Source organism: Peromyscus maniculatus, chromosome 9 (assembly GCF_049852395.1).
Source record: "Peromyscus maniculatus bairdii isolate BWxNUB_F1_BW_parent chromosome 9, HU_Pman_BW_mat_3.1, whole genome shotgun sequence".
Classification (NCBI taxonomy): Eukaryota; Metazoa; Chordata; class Mammalia; order Rodentia; family Cricetidae; genus Peromyscus; species Peromyscus maniculatus.
In genome coordinates this window covers 119186981-119202893 of record NC_134860.1, presented here as the reverse complement: position 1 = coordinate 119202893, position 15913 = coordinate 119186981, and the positions used below count along the sequence as shown (strand labels likewise).

General features: G+C 48.7%; 1 protein-coding gene across 17 annotated transcripts in view; it reads left to right on the top strand.

Moving 5' to 3' along the window:
- The window catches only part of Dock9 (dedicator of cytokinesis 9), a 279931-nt gene that overhangs the window by 86108 nt on the left and 177910 nt on the right, over positions 1 to 15913 (top strand). The gene's annotated exons all lie outside the window — the stretch shown is intronic.

Genomic DNA, 15913 nt, shown 5'->3' with positions numbered 1-15913 from the left:
CACACACACACACACACACACACACACACACACCCTCAACCAAGAGGCAACACCAGCTCTGCATGGCCCAGCACAGCTTCTTCCACTCTGCTCGTTCCCACTCCTGGGTGTGACTTCACCCAAGTCTCGCTGCACAGCCTCTCCAGCATCACAGAGCCTTGTGGGCATGGAGTTTCTGTCTCCGTCAGGGCCTTTTATTCTCTGAACAGCCTCACAGAGTCTTGCCTAAGCCCAAAGACTTGGCTTTTCAACTGTGCCCTAGCACACTTGAAGCCTGAAAGGGGCCAGCAGCAGCTGCCCTTGGGAGCCCGTTAGAACTGGTTCTCAATGGCATTCCACAGCAGTGCGTCGGCTCCCCTGAACTGGGCCGCATTGGCAGGTAGGCTGTTGTTAGCTCACAGGAGGCTCGGGATAGGGGGAGTCTCGGTGCTCTGGGTGGGCCAGCCCTCCTACACAGACCTCCACGGCTGGATCACCCTAGAGAGGATTAGAAGAAGACCCAGCGGGGGTCTGTGCTGTAACAAGCTTTCTTGGGATGCTGGCACCGTGGAGTCAGGAAGCACCACGTAGAGATGCCATTCCAGTGACATGTCATCTCTGAAACGGATCCTGACAACTCCCAGACAGCTAGTCAGCCATCCTTCCCATTGTGACGTCTTTCCATAGTGAAGGGGTTCGTCAAGGCAGGCTGACAGCGGCAGATCCTGCCAGTGTTCATCTCCTGGTTGTGACTGGATCCCGTCAGCTGTACGCTGGGTGGTCTTGTGTGGAAGCGCTCAGAAGCCTGGCTACTTTACATCTTGTGGCTGCTTGTTGCCAGGGCCTCCAGAGTCTCTGCCCCCAGCAGACCCGCAGGTGGAGAAAGCAAGAACGAAAGCAAGAACGATTAGGCAGCGTGTTTTATGACTGTGCTCAGTCTTCTTAGACCCACCACAGCCTTTCCACAGTCCTTCTGCTTTTGTCTGAAGGAGCTTCAATCCCTAAGTACCGCGGAGATGAGAAAGTGCGTGCGCGTGTGTGAGTGCATGTGCACATGCGCGCTACCTAGGGGAAAAATGACAGAATCAGAGACCATCTAATCTAGTGTTCCCAATAATAAAGTCTATTTTTATTTATTTTTAAATTTTTTTCGAATAGTAGAGATCAAACTCAGGGCCTTCTATGTGCTAGATAGGTATTCTATTCCTAGTTAACCCCCCAGACCATACTATTTTGTATATGTAATTTTACCTGTGTGGTTGTACGTATATTTGTGAACACATTTATGTTTACATATATAATTTTATAGAATTGTTAGCTGTATTAGAAATAGGAAAAGGAGCAGATGACATTGATTTTAATAATATACTTTGTTAAACCCAGTAAACTGAAAATGCTTTTTAGCTTTAGTCAGTAAGAAAATTAGTGATAAACTAGTACTAAAAATTAGTAGTAAGCTAGTTTTTATGGCCCAGGCTTGTACTCCAGAGGCTAAAGGGTCTTGAGCTGAAGGCTTGCCTTGGATTAGAGAACAAATTTCAGCCTGGGAACTAGAGACCCCATCTCAGGAAGTCAAAAGGGTTGGGGTCAGCTTAATGGCTCAGTGTTTGTCTAATATGTGGAGGGTCTGAGCTTTAATTCCCATCCTGTGAGAAAGCTGTCTTATGTTGTTTTTGTCTTACATCGTCCTTGAAACTCAGTTTGTAGACAGCTCTGTGTCTGGGTACCTATGTGGCTGGTGGCAGGCGAGCTGGCCAGGGCAGGCCTCGCCCATTCCCTCCCGTGGTTGATACTGAAGTTGCTTGTTTGCGTTCCTTTTAGACCATGGGACACTCCTCCTGTGGGGGTTGTGTGCCCCCGGAATCACCCATTTCTTATAGTACTCTGTGGTTAAGAATGCTTATAGAGAGGTCAGGAGGCGGCCCAGTCAATAAAGACCTGAGTTGACACCTCACAACACACGTTAGAAGAAAATACCTGGGTGTGGTAGCCTACACTTAACAATCCCAGGGCCGGGGAGGCAGAGACAGAGGGACCCTGGGGCTCTCCGTCAGCCCGTCTAGCCTGCCTGGCGAGTTTCAGGCCCATGAGAGGCCCTGTCTCCACACACAGGGTGGGTGACACCTGGGGTGACGGCTGGCTGAGGATGTCTTCCAGCCTCCACACCCACACACGCACGTTCAGAGTATGTGAGCAGCAAGGAGTTTCATACATGAATGGATTACTGGGTAAATGCAGGGGAACACTGTGTTTCTTTTGACTGCTTTGGTGGACGTTTCTGAAGTGTTCTCTTACGGAATGTCCCTCTGCACCCGGAGTCTGGCCAAGTCACTGCTGTAGTAGAGGATGACGCAGGCCCAGCCAACTCTGGCCCTAACGTTGGCCTCTGAGTCGCAGAGGGCTTGTCTGGAGGCGCACCTTTATCAGCTGCTCCGGAGTCTTCATTCTGTGGCTGTGCTAACCCTGAGGTAAATCATGACTGGGATGTGACACACCAGCTCTGGAGAACTGTTCTGTGTCCAGCCCTGTGTCAATGGCCTTTCAGGCAGTGTACACTGCAGTTATTTCAGAATGAGATCTTGGGGGAAGGTGTTGTTTAACCTCGTTGTATCTTTAAAAATGCTGTCTGAATAGGGCGCTCACACATATGATCCCAGCACTCAGAATTCTCTAATTCAGGTCTGCCCGTTGAAGGTCAGTCTTGGTTATATATCATTGGGACCTTGTATCACACTATATAAAATATAGAGCTGTGTGTGGTGGTGCATGCCTGTAACCCGGCACCCCAGAGGCAAGGAGGATCGTTAGTGTGGTCAAGGCCACAGTAAGTTCCACAGGTGTTTCTGGGTCCCCACCCATGATTTCCTGTCTTCAGATTTGCACCTGGGATGTCTGCTCTCCATGCACCTCAAGTTACTGAGGCAAAACCAATGGAGCAGAGAGGAGCTTCTGCCTGTGTCACGCTGTCTCCCAGGGAGCCGGGAAGAAATGTGGATTCCTGGCTTTCAGCTCAAGATACCAATTCAGATGGTACAGGCAGGCAGGACCCTGGAATAATAGATAATAATAATAACATCATCATCATCATCGCTGTTATTTTAAAACGTTCCGACTCGGTGGACAGCCGGGACTCTTGCCTCACCGCCTTTTACCTGGACCAGGAAGACATTCTTTAGGCCTGAGTGTTCTGGGGCTTCATGAAAGGCAGAGACCTTTGTGCTCAAGTTTGCGAGGTGAGCAGGCTCCTGGCAGGGTGAGGTGGTGGGAGAGCATTCCAAACTGATAGATAGCATTTCCAGTGGGAGAGGCTGCAGGAAGCAGCACAGGCCGAGGGGGGCAGAGAAGATGCAGGTCTGTGGGCGGTGTCACCTGTGAAACTGTCCTCCTCTCGGGGAACACACCCTGGTCTTTTCTGGTTCCTCCTTCCTTCATTTGAGAAGTTGGCAGGAATGGCTGTACCCTGCTTCTGCAGGTCCTCTGTCCTCAGCTCTGTCCTCAGCTCTGTCCCCTGCTCACAGCCTTCAGGAGGCTCATCTGTGTCTGAACCAGGAAACGAAGGGTTCCAATAGAATGGGCGTGGCTTTCCTGCTCAGATGGGCCCAGGAGTGTGACTTACCATCTGACAGAAAAGCACGGATGTTGAGCTTGAGTTTTTAAATTCCTAAGTTGTGGAGGCATTCTGAACGTCTAGTCATTTGGAGTTTTAGGAGTCGGTTGATTTTATCAAGGCCAAGGGATAAAAGATCTGCACTTAAAAATCCATTTAGAGAGATTGTCCTGTAAGAGCCTCTGCCTAGTTCAACTGGCGTCTCCTCTCCTGGGACCCACGGTGCTTTCATTCATAAAGTAAGAGCCATGTGGCAGGGTCTCTGGAGGACTAGACAGTGCCCGTGCGCTGGAGCCTGCACCCTGGAGCCTGCGCCCTGGAGCCTGCGTGGACGGAGTCACACTGGTGCTGAAGGCAAAAGAAACATACAGTTTATATTTCCAGTTTTGATTTGTATATCACAGGTTTTAGGGGGAAATTTTAAATTTCTTTTGCTCAGTTATTTCATTCAAGTATTGTGATTTTGATCACTGAGTTCTTTTCAGTGCTCTTGTTTGTGAATTTAGTAACTGAAGGGAGCGTCACCACACTCTTGACACTAGCCCTAGAAGAAGCTGCATCTAAGCATCGGCCACATCCACACTCATTCATTTAAATTATTTCCCAAATTGCTTTGAAATTTTTTTAAAAAGTACTTAATTTAAAGTAATTCATGCTTATTAAGGAAAATTTAAAAATCAGGCTAAATGGAAGGAAGGAAAGTTATTTGTTCTACATTTCAGACACAATCATTATTAGTATTGACTTTTATTTAATTTCTTTAGACCTTTTATTTTCAGGCATAAAAGAATTTCCAATATTCATTGTGCCTCCTAAGATGCTTATGTGAGCAAAAGGGAGGTGAAATTATGTCTGAAATAAAGCTTGAAAGATTCAAATCTACTTAATCACCATGTCTCGGATTAACAGTGGAACCTAGCTCAAAACCATGGCACAGTGTGAATTTAGGAGAAGCTCTTTAATTAAAAGCATACCCAGTCTCTAGAAACAATAGCACTTACTGTTATGCTGAGGGCCACTTGGACTGAATTCAGTAAGAATGTAGTCAAGAGCCTGCAGACTGGGTAAATGGTCCCCTACCCCCTTGCTTGCCCTGCCACAATTACAATTAAAAGGAAAATACGTCTCCACATCCCCATCTACGTCTTGGCAAACCATAAATAGAAAAGTGTGTTTGGAGCGCCCTGCCGCTTTATGCAGCATTGGAAACCTCATTTATTTTGTATTTACCTCCACCTGCACAGTTGTGGAAGGCCTGGGGAGATATTCCTGCGGACTGATGTTGATTGATTGTCCCACTCATTTCACTGGACTTTCACTTCCAGAGTTTGTTTTCCCTTGTGTGAGAGGGGAAAGATAAGTCCATTGTATTGCTTGGGTAGCTGTTTTTACAATTTTGTTTTAGGAACAGCAAAGTGGCTCATTAGGTTAGAAAAAAGCTCTTGATGCCAAAGTATGATGCCCCAGTTCAATCCCGGGGCTTTATGGCAGGAGGAGAGATTCAACCCAGAAAACGATTCTCTGCCTCCACACCTACTCTTGACATGCAGGTACCTGCACTCACGAAACACCATGCCCACAAATAATAAATGCGATTAAAAGTTAAAATAATTTAGATTTAATTGGGGCCAGAGAGATGCCTCAGTGGTTAAGAGCTTTTATGCTCCTGTACAGGAAACAGGTTTCGATTCCCAGCACCCACACCAGGTGGCTCAGAGCTGCGGGTAACTCCAGCTCCAGGGGTCTGATGCCCTCTTCTAAGCCTCTCAGGGTATCTGTATTCAGCTCATATATACATGCAGATACAAACACACACACAATTAAAAAGTAAAATAAATCTGTTTTTAAAAAAGAAAAATTATTCCAGTTGACCATAATTGTATATATTTACAGGGTACAGTGGGATGTTTTGATATGCACTTATACTATAGAATGATTAAGTCAAACATTTAATTAGCATATCCATTATCATGGATATCATCCATCAAATGCTTTTACATCAAAATGCTTTTAACATTTTATGTGTAAATGAGAAAAACATTTAAAAGCTAATCTTGAAGGAATTATTTATTTTTTTCACTTTTGAAATGGTCTTACTATGTAGCCCTGGCTGGTCTGGAACTTGCTGTGTATAGATTATGCTGGCCTCAAACTCAGTGAGATCCGCCTGAGTGCTGGGATTGAAGGTACACACCACCACGCCTGGTGGGAAATTTGAAATCCAGTAGACGTGTTACTGAAGTACCGTCAGACTGCCGAAGCCGTTTAGAAAAGGACTAATCAAGTGGACTGTAGTTCCATCCTCACTGTGGCCTAGCCATCATCTGTGTGATGTGGCTCAAGTTTTGAGTAGCAGCAAGGAGAAGGACGCTGGGACCACCCACTTCATACTCACCCTCCTTGTTTAATGTGTTTCCGTTTCCAACTCTGGTAGCATCCTTTGTAACCAGGAAGGAGTTCATTTGGTGTACTTTTAACTTTTCTATGGCACTGCGGTAGGGTCCTGTGACTTCTCGGGTGGTGTTACCCAGGAGTATCGTTGAGTGAGCCCCAACACTGGCTGTGTTCTCTAGTCTTTGCCCCTCTCCGGGTTCACGCGGATTGAGTTACGGTAAGCATGGGGTGTGGGGCTGACCCCATGGCTCTTATTGAGCAGCAGGACAAGGGAGCTGTCACGGTGACTGCTGTTGATATTATCTCAAGGAAGGGATGCAGCCTGCGGGGCTTTAAATGGGGACTTCCCAGTTATTGTTCAGAACCCAGGATTGCTGTACTGGTCCATTGTCTGAAGCCAATTTGAGCCAGAAGAGCCAAGGAAAATGCTGCAATCAATTTGCATAATTTCCTCAGGTGGATTTTCCCTTTGTACCCTTTGCCTCTTTTTGGAAGAAGGTGTCCCAGCGTTTGCCTAGAGGCCTGGCCTCTACTCTGTGTCATTGGTGCCTCCAGGGAATCATTAGAGCTACGTGACCTCCGTTTGCAGTGTCTCTCATCTATAAATTATGATGGTCGGCTGGCTTTGTTCCTTGTAAGCCTCATGGAAATACTTTAGGTCAGTTTAACAGGTACAAATAGAGATTTTACAAACCAGTAACCTTAGGTGGAACCAATTAGTATTTTTCTTTAGAATGGTTTGGAAAGGAGCCATGAGAGGAGAAGGGAAAGAATGGAGTTTTATCTTACAGTGACACTTGAAAGATACATTTTAACTTAAGCAAAAGAAAAAAAAAAAGCCAGATTCACACCAACAAAGCTAGATGTTTAAATTTTTGTTTGTTTGTTTTTGTGTTTCTGTTTTTCTGTTTCTTTGTGTAGCCCTGGCTGTCCTGGAACTCGATCTGTAGACCAGGCTGGCCTCGAACTCACAGAGATCCACATGCCTCTGCCTCCCGAGTGTTGGAATTAAAGGCCTGCGCCACCACCACCTGGCTAGATGCTTAAACTTTGGTGGTTGTTTTTCTCCCTGAGAATGCGCTCCTTGGCCTTCGGCCTCGATGTGTGTGGTGGAGAGAGGAAAGGTAGGAGATTCCAGCTCACGTGAATCCCTTTGAGGTTGGGTTTGCACAAGCCGTACAGAGAGGGTGCTCCTTTACCCCGTAAGCATCGTTCAGGTTGAGTCTGTCTGCTGCGTGTGCTGCGCTGGGTTAGGCGATGGTGAGTTGAAAAGCTGCCGAGGAGAGGTGACGTGGGCACACAGTCCAAACATGGTTGAGGCTGGGTTTCAGTAACCCACACCTGGAGTTGGGTTTCCTGAGAAAATCCCAGGCGCACTGTTTTTCTTGGCTTTAAATTCCCATCTCTGAGATAGATTACTGCATTGCTGTTCGAGTTATTGTTACTACAATCAAAGTAAGTTGGTAAAGCTCTTGGTGTCTAGAGCGCAGGAGTTCTGTGTGAGGTCTGAGGAGATCGTGAGTCTCCAGCAAGCTCATTTCATGAGTGTCCCTGCATCAGGACTCAGGGGGAGCAGTGGACACAGCCTAAACCCTTATGCTCTGAGAAACGTCTGAAGGGGAGGTTTGTCAGCTCTAAACAAACAGGAAATAGAGTATGGAATGCCAGATGTGGGTGACTGAGGCTGTGGGGAAAATAAAGGACCGAGGAAGAGGATGTTAAGGTAGGGTGGGCCGCTGTTACTGAAAGGCTTCTCGAATGCGCTATGGCTGCTGACAAAAGCCTCAGTACACAGTGCACAGTACACAGTTCCCTTGGTCATCATTACTGTCTGCATTTTAGTCCTCCCCTGACCACGACTCCTGTGTCTGCCCCCCCTGTCCTGTGATGTAGCTTTCCTGAGAACTGGATAAAGTGCAGCCCCTGCCTCCCCTGTAGCCCCCTGCCTCCCCTGCCTCCCCTGCCTCCCCTGCCTCCCCTGCAGCCCCTGCCTCCCCTGCCTCCCCTGCCTCCCCTGCCTCCCCTGCCTCCCCTGCCTCCCCTGCCTCCCCTGCCTCCCCTGTCTCCCCTGCCGCCCCTGCCTCCCCTGCCTCCCCTGCCTCCCCTGCAGCCCCCTGCCTCCCCTGCCTCCCCTGTAGCCCCTGCAGCCCCCTGCCTCCCCTGCCTCCCCTGTCTCCCCTGCCTCCCCTGCAGCCCCTGCCTCCCCTGCCTCCCCTGCCTCCCCTGCAGCCCCCTGCCTCCCCTGCAGCCTCCTGCCTCCCCTGCCTCCCCTGCCTCCCCTGCCTCCCCTGCCTCCCCTGCAGCCCCTGCCTCCCCTGCCTCCCCTGCCTCCCCTGCCTCCCCTGCCTCCCCTGCCTCCCCTGCCTCCCCTGTCTCCCCTGCCGCCCCTGCCTCCCCTGCCTCCCCTGCCTCCCCTGCCTCCCCTGCAGCCCCCTGCCTCCCCTGCCTCCCCTGTAGCCCCTGCAGCCCCCTGCCTCCCCTGCCTCCCCTGTCTCCCCTGCCTCCCCTGCAGCCCCTGCCTCCCCTGCCTCCCCTGCCTCCCCTGCAGCCCCCTGCCTCCCCTGCAGCCTCCTGCCTCCCCTGCCTCCCCTGCCTCCCCTGCCTCCCCTGCCTCCCCTACAGCCCCTGCCTCCCCTGCCTCCCCTGCCTCCCCTGCAGCCCCCTGCCTCCCCTGCAGCCTCCTGCCTCCCCTGCCTCCCCTGTAGCCCCCTGCAGCCCCCTGCCTCCCCTGCCTCCCCTGTAGCCCCCTGCAGCCCCCTGCCTCCCCTGCAGCCCCTGCCTCCCCTGCCTCCCCTGCAGCCCCCTGCCTCCCCTGCCTCCCCTGCAGCCCCCTGCCTCCCCTGCCTCCCCTGCAGCCCCTGCCTCCCCTGCCTCCCATGCAGCTCCCTGCCTCCCCTGCCTCCCCTGTCTCCCCATCATCCCCCTGCCTCCCCTGCCTCCCCCTGCCTCCCCATCATCCCCCTGCCTCCCCTGCAGCCTCCTTGCCATAGTGTAACTGGAGTTGTGGGCAGAAGCCCTGGCTCTAGCAGCCCCAACAGGGTAGGTCCAGCCACCTATCACAGTAGCCGATTCAAGAGACGAGGATGCTGAAGAGCAGAGAAAGTTTAGTCAATGTGCATTAGGTTGGGGAGCAGAGAAAAGATTTTTAAATCAACTTGCAAATAAATAAAACCGTCATATACCAAAATTAACCCCACCCAAAGTCTATACATCTCAGTGAACTTTCATACAGTTGGGATAGGCATTTGGAGTGGAAGCTGTGGAGCCTCACATTTAATTGTACACTTTCAGTGTTATTTATGCACTTTTTCACCACCAGAGCCCCCCCCCCCCAAAAAAAAAAACATGACAGAATCAGAACTAAAAAACTATTAGTTTTTTTTCCTTTCATAATTCACGTCCCTTCCCTGAGCTCTGTCCTGCCTCGTGCCTGTGTGTTTAGCCTGTGTTCTCTTATGTTCACATTGCACTGCTCCACACGTACTCATTCACACCTACATGTATGTCATTCGTTAGAGTCTGCATATGAGAGAATGTGCGTTTTTGTTTTGTTATTTCTGAGATTGTGTGGACCTGCTCAATATTATGGCAAGTCCATTCATTTTCTCACAATCTAGTTCACTCATTTATCCTTTCAAAAGCATTTTTATCACTTATTTTGTTTGTGTGTGTATATGTGTGTGCACGCACACACATGGATGGTGTGGAAGTCGGAGGACAGCTGTGGAAGGTTGGTTTTCTCCTCCTGCCGTGTGGGTCCTGGGTGTGGGTCCTGGGTTTGTTCCGTGTGGTAGTTACCTCATGAGCCGTCTTGCCAGCTCTCACTCATTTCTGCCTGGAAAAGTAAGATGAATGTTTGAAGAAAACTTACAAAATGTGGATGATTTTAGAGAAAAAAAAAATACAGATGGCTCCACACACTTAAGAGAACCAGTGGCCACATTTTGTATTTTTGAAATCTTACGTGTGTGTGATACCGTGAGCATTTTGTCTATAGCTTCAGATGTTAACAGATGTGTCAGGCGGCAGTGTTCATCGGGTGTATTATCTGCCCTGGTTCAAAGCTTTCTGTATTGGCTTATGATTGACCACTGGTCACGAGGCCTCCTGTGACCCACTTCCTGATGCTCTCTACTGGTTGTTGAAGTTGCTGTTACCCCCACATCAGTGGGACCTGGACCTGTCAGTGTGATGAGATTTGTGGGTTTCCTGCGGTGATGGGCAGCTCCTCCTTCCAATATTCCCGAGAACTTGATAAGCCTCACCTCAGAGAACTCACAGGCACACACAGCTTCATCATTTTAGAGGCTCACAACCCCCCGCCTCAGTTCAGTCTTGGATTCCCCACTAAGAAACATTAGAATAATGGGTTTCATCTCTGTGCTTACTCAATCAAATATCTAGTGGGACAAAGTTTGTCGAGCTTCAAACTTGTGTCGACTCCGTAAGGAGCCCTGTTCCTCCCACGGTGCCTGCCTCCATCTGCCTGTCCTTTCCTGCTTCATCCCAGTGTTCTCCATTTGGCTGCTTCTGGTACTGTCTATCTACCATGGTTTGGTGGTTCTCAGAAGTGTGGGTCATTTCCTGACACCTTTTTTTTTTTTTTGGCCAGCTAGCCGAACAGTGTCCGAGCTCTGTGGGAAAGCCTCTCCCGTCTGCCCCCTTTGCATTCTGGTAGTTTCTACTTACGATTTTTGTTCACCTCAGTAGAGAGAAGGAACGGTCACGTTAGAGACACATACACGCATATGTGAGTTTTCCCTTGCCTTAAAGCTGATTGCACGATCCTGGGTGTGCTCTTTATTGGAATTTAACCAATGGGTGTGTGAAACATTGAGGTCAGCGAGTCCAGGAACTCAGTGATATAGGTGTAGTTTGAATCCAGAGGCCTGACGTCCACCTCTTTTTAGAAGATTGTAAAGGCTTGATCAGGTTGGGAGGCATCTAGGCAGTGGGACCAAGTCCTGTGCTCATTCCATGAGTTGGCTGTTTGAAACCAGGAACTTATGCAGGGACACTTGGCTTAGTCTGGGAGGAAGGGACTGGACCTCCCTGGACTGAGTCTACCAAGTTGATCACAGTCCTCGGGGGAGGACTTGTCCTGGAGGAGGTGGGAATGGAGGGTGGGCTGGGGGTAAGGGGAGGGCGTGGGAGGGGGGAGAATAGGGGAACCCATGGCTGATATGTAGAACTGAATGGTATTGTAAAATAAAAAATATATATCACAAAAAAAAAAACTAAATACACACTGAAAAAAAAAAAAAAAAAGAAGATTGTAAAGGAATATGTGGTCACCTGCTTCCTGTCCTCTGAAATGGCATTTCCTGTGGGTGCTGCTCTGGTCAGATGTCATCTCGTCCTGAGGTGTAGAGAAACCACATCCTCTTCAGAGCCGTAGGATCTGAGGTTGAGTGCGGCACCATTCAGCTTCCTTGGTGGCCGTAGGTCTGAAGCATCCTGAGAGGTTACCTGGGGAGTCACCCAGCAGTCACATCTAAGCCCCAGAGCTTTCCTGTTCAGCGAGCTGGGACATTTGAAGGTGCCAACGGTCTTGGACGGTGGGTGACTGCTTTACTTGGTCTGGAGTGTAAGTAGAAAGCCAAGACAGGGTCTGACAGCCATGCGAGTGTGTGTGTGTGTGTGTGTGTGTGTGTGTGTGTGTGTGTGTTTGAGACCGGGTTTCTCTGTGTACCAGCCCTGGCTGTCCTGGATCTCACTTTGTAGACCAGGCTGGCCTCGAACTCACAGAGATCCGCCTGCCTTTGCCTCCCGAGTGCTGGGATTAAAGGCGTGCGCCAGCACTTCAGCAGTGCATTTCCTGTAGACACGGTTGGGAACCGTGGCCTGCACACATCAGCCCTTTTTGCATAAATCTCGGCCTGAGAAACTTTTACAAGATTTACTTCCTTTAAAACCTGGCATGTTCTCTCCTGGTCATGGTTTACCTTATGGAACTGATCATATTTGCCTTTCTGTCCTGGCTGCCTAGAAACTCAGAGCCAATTAAATAAAGGAGATATAAAGTCATTGCTAAATTTTTAAAGAAAATACACAAAATCCTTAGAAAATGCCTGGCTGATTGCGTGAACATGTGGTGTTCCAAACAAATATCTGAAAACAACTGTCATGGTCAGCAAAAAGAGAACAGTGTGTGTGTGTGTGTGTGTGTGTGTGTGTGTGTGTGTGTGTGTGTGTGTGTGTAGAGACAGACAGAGAGAGGTACAAATTCACTTAGGTGTGTACTTGTGTGCACTCAGGTGTGTCTCTTATAGTTTTGGTTGTGAGCCTAGCCTTTAACAGCTGAGCCATCTCTCCAGCCCTCAGGTGTGTCTCTTATACATGTGAAGGCCAGAGGTGTCTGGGACGCTTGATTGCTTTCCACCTTATTTTTTGAGACGGGATCTCTCGCTGAACCCGGAGGTCATGCATTCTGCTACTGGTTAGCAAATTAGCTCCACAATCCTCCTGTCCTTTCCCCTGCCAGCGGCTGGCTTGAAGACATCCACCCTGCCACACCAGGCTTTCGCATGGGTGCTGGAGACCCACACTCAGGTCCTCACGCTTGCTGAACTGTCTCCACAGCCCTCCCCTTTTGGTCTTGAAATGTAGCCCAGGCTAGCTTTGACCTCACAGCCTGAGGGAGCTGAGGCTGCAGAGATACAGCCCCAAACTCCCCAGCCACCGAAGGAAATGTAGCCTAGGCTAGCTTTGACCTCACACCTGAGGGAGCTGAGGCTGCAGAGGAACAGCCACAAACTCCCCAGCCACTGAAGGAGTTTTTGTAGTTGGTGGGGATCTTTGTCTGTACGGCAACTGGGCAGTTGGTGGGAATGCCCTCTTAGGCCGTCAAGCCAGAGTCCTGATTGAAGACTAAGTTTATTTCTTTAGCTTGGGGATAACAACAGGAGCTACCCTAAGTGATCATAGATGTGCCAGCACGTGCAGACTGTTTACTACTTCCTAAACTCCTCGAGAGGATCAAACACAAACAGTGACATTATCGGTAGTTGCTGGCTGACATCCTTCTAGCAGAGTGTCATGGTGGAGCATGCACACTGGATCCTTGCTGTCGCTTGCCTGTGGCCTTTGTGTACATTTAAACACCACATCAGTTTGTCCGTGTGAGAAATGGGCTGGGTTATACAGAGTTGTGAACAGTGGGTAGGTTATACAGAGTTGTGAACAGTGGGTAGGTTATACACAGTTGTGAACAGTAGGTAGGTTATACAGAGTTGTAAACAGTGGGTAGGTAGACAGAGTTGTGAAGAGTAGGTAGGTTAGACAGAGTTGTGAAGAGTAGGTAGGTATACACAGTTGTGAACAGTGGGTAGGTATACAGAGTTGTGAACAGTGGGTAGGTATACAGAGTTGTGAACAGTCGGTAGGTAGACAGAGTTGTGAACAGTGGGTAGGTATACACAGTTGTGAACAGTGGGTAGGTATACACAGTTGTGAACAGTGGGTAGGTATACACAGTTGTGAACAGTGGGTAGGTATACACAGTTGTGAAGAGTAGGTAGGTTAGACAGAGTTGTGAACAGTAGGTAGGTTAGACAGAGTTGTGAACAGTGGGTAGGTAGACAGAGTTGTGAACAGTGGGTAGGTAGACAGAGTTGTGAACAGTGGGTAGGTAGACAGAGTTGTGAACAGTGGGTAGGTAGACAGAGTTGTGAAGAGTAGGTAGGTATACACAGTTGTGAACAGTGGGTAGGTATACACAGTTGTGAACAGTGGGTAGGTAGACAGAGTTGTGAAGAGTAGGTAGGTATACACAGTTGTGAACAGTAGGTAGGTATACACAGTTGTGAAGAGTAGGTAGGTTATACAGAGTTGTGAACAGTGGGTAGGTAGACAGAGTTGTGAAGAGTAGGTAAGACAGAAGAGCGCAAACAGCACTAGGGTCACAGTCAACAGTGCTTCTTGAGTAACGTTTTGAACACCTTCACATCACTGCCAGATACTACCCTGGTTTGGCTCAACAGATTTGTGTGTTGTGTCTCCTTAGAGTGCAGGAATTCTGGTTGCTTTGTGGCGGTGGGAATCTGAGGAAGAATTGGCCTATGCTGTGAGCCACTTGGAAAGGTTTTTGAGCTGTTGGTCATGTGGGTATCTGTGTTATGCTGTGATGTCACCTTCCTAGTTTCTCATGTCTCGGATACTTCCAAATCTTGAGGTAGTTCTTCATTCAGTTTTACGTGACTGTAACTGACCCCCCCCCCCATTAAATTCTCTTGTAACCTTACATCTATTTTTCAAATTCATGGGTCATATTATTTTAGAATGTAGCTTTGATTAGAAAACCTGAATTTTGAGAGATAACCTACAACCTACCCTGTTTCTAAGTCTTGGATATTTCCTCCCTCCCTCCCTCCCTTTTCCTTCTTTTTAAAATTTTGGGACAGGTGGGTCTTGAACTTCATATGTATTTTAGGAAGGGAATGGCCCTGAAGTTCTGACCCTTCAGCCTCTACCCCCATAGTGTTGTGATTACTCTTGGTTTGTGTGGTGCTGAGGATTGAACCCAGGGCTTTGTGCATGCTAGGCAAACACTCTTCCGTCTGAGATCCGTTCCCAACTCTTTAAGAATGAATTTAGTATAAAAGCTAGGTTTTGTTTTTTCTTGACCATAGGAGCTCACTTTTTATTCTAGGCTAGCCGTCCTCCTACCTCAGGCTCCTGAGTTGTGGAATTATGGGTGTGAGCAGCCACACCCAGCATGTTAACTAATTTTTAAATGGACTCAGTAATTTATTTATTGGACAATTAATGCCCATATGCAAAAGAATTTCTGGTGTTTAAATGACTGTGACAGGTGCTGGGGGTGGGGGATGGGCACTGGGTGGCTGCTCAGTCCCTGCTGGAGTTCTGTAGCACTCTTCCGGCCTCAGTCACTGTACATAAAGAGTGGGGTGGAGGTGGGGATTTTACCTGCGTTTCTTCTGGTTTCCGTTCCGAGCATTCTGTACTTGGAGCCTGTGGATGCTCTAGGATTAGGTTCCCTGTTTACTAACTGTTACTCAATCTGTCTCAGTTACTAGATGCCTCCTGATTTCAAAGAAATAAACAGAGGCACTAAGTGGGAGGTGCTCCAGGAAGCCCTGCCTGGAAGTACATCATTATATTTAATCCCACGGTCAGTGCATGATTTCCTGCCCCCTTTCAGCAAGTTCCTCCGTTGCTGAGTGATGTTTTTAAAAGTTACTTTCACCATGAATATGAGGAAAAAATAAATGTAACCGACTTCTGGAAGAACCCTGGGGGAGGGGCAGCAGGTAGGACTTGGAATAGTGACCTAACTGCTTCCCTGGGCTTGTGAGTGTCTCTCTCTTCTTAGGTTACCTTTGTCTTGACTTCCCATCTGTTTCCTGTTCTTCTGGAGGGAAGAGACTTCTGCTTTACGTGCCCACTCTGACCTTCTCTGTCCCTTAGCACCGGGCACGCTACCTCCTGGTACACACACGTGCTGGTGCGTGCAAAGAAAATGTTCATGATAAATGCTTTTGTTACACAGAACATTAATTTATTCAGCATAGTTTCCCTGGCATAAAACAGATGCATAAGATTTTGCCTGCTGCTGTCTGTCCCTCAGGGAGAAGCGATTTCTTGCCCTGTACCTCCTAGGAACACCCTTGCTTGCTTGCTTGGTCCTGCTTTGATCAGGAGCTGCGTATTTGGTGCTTAGCTGTACCGCAAAGGAAAGCATTCTGAAACGGCGGCGACTTTCGACTGGCTGGGAGCTTCAGAGTGGAAGTAATTACGAAGGAGTCTCACTGAGATCCGCAGGCGATCTTTTCAACTCCGCACTATTTGGACTCACATTGACTTGGCCCACGCCACGCCACGTGGAAGAGACACAATGAGGCTGGTCTCTCGTCGCGGAGGCAGTACACTGTGTATTGTTCTGTTTGGGGTTTGTTTTCCTTTGGCCAGGAG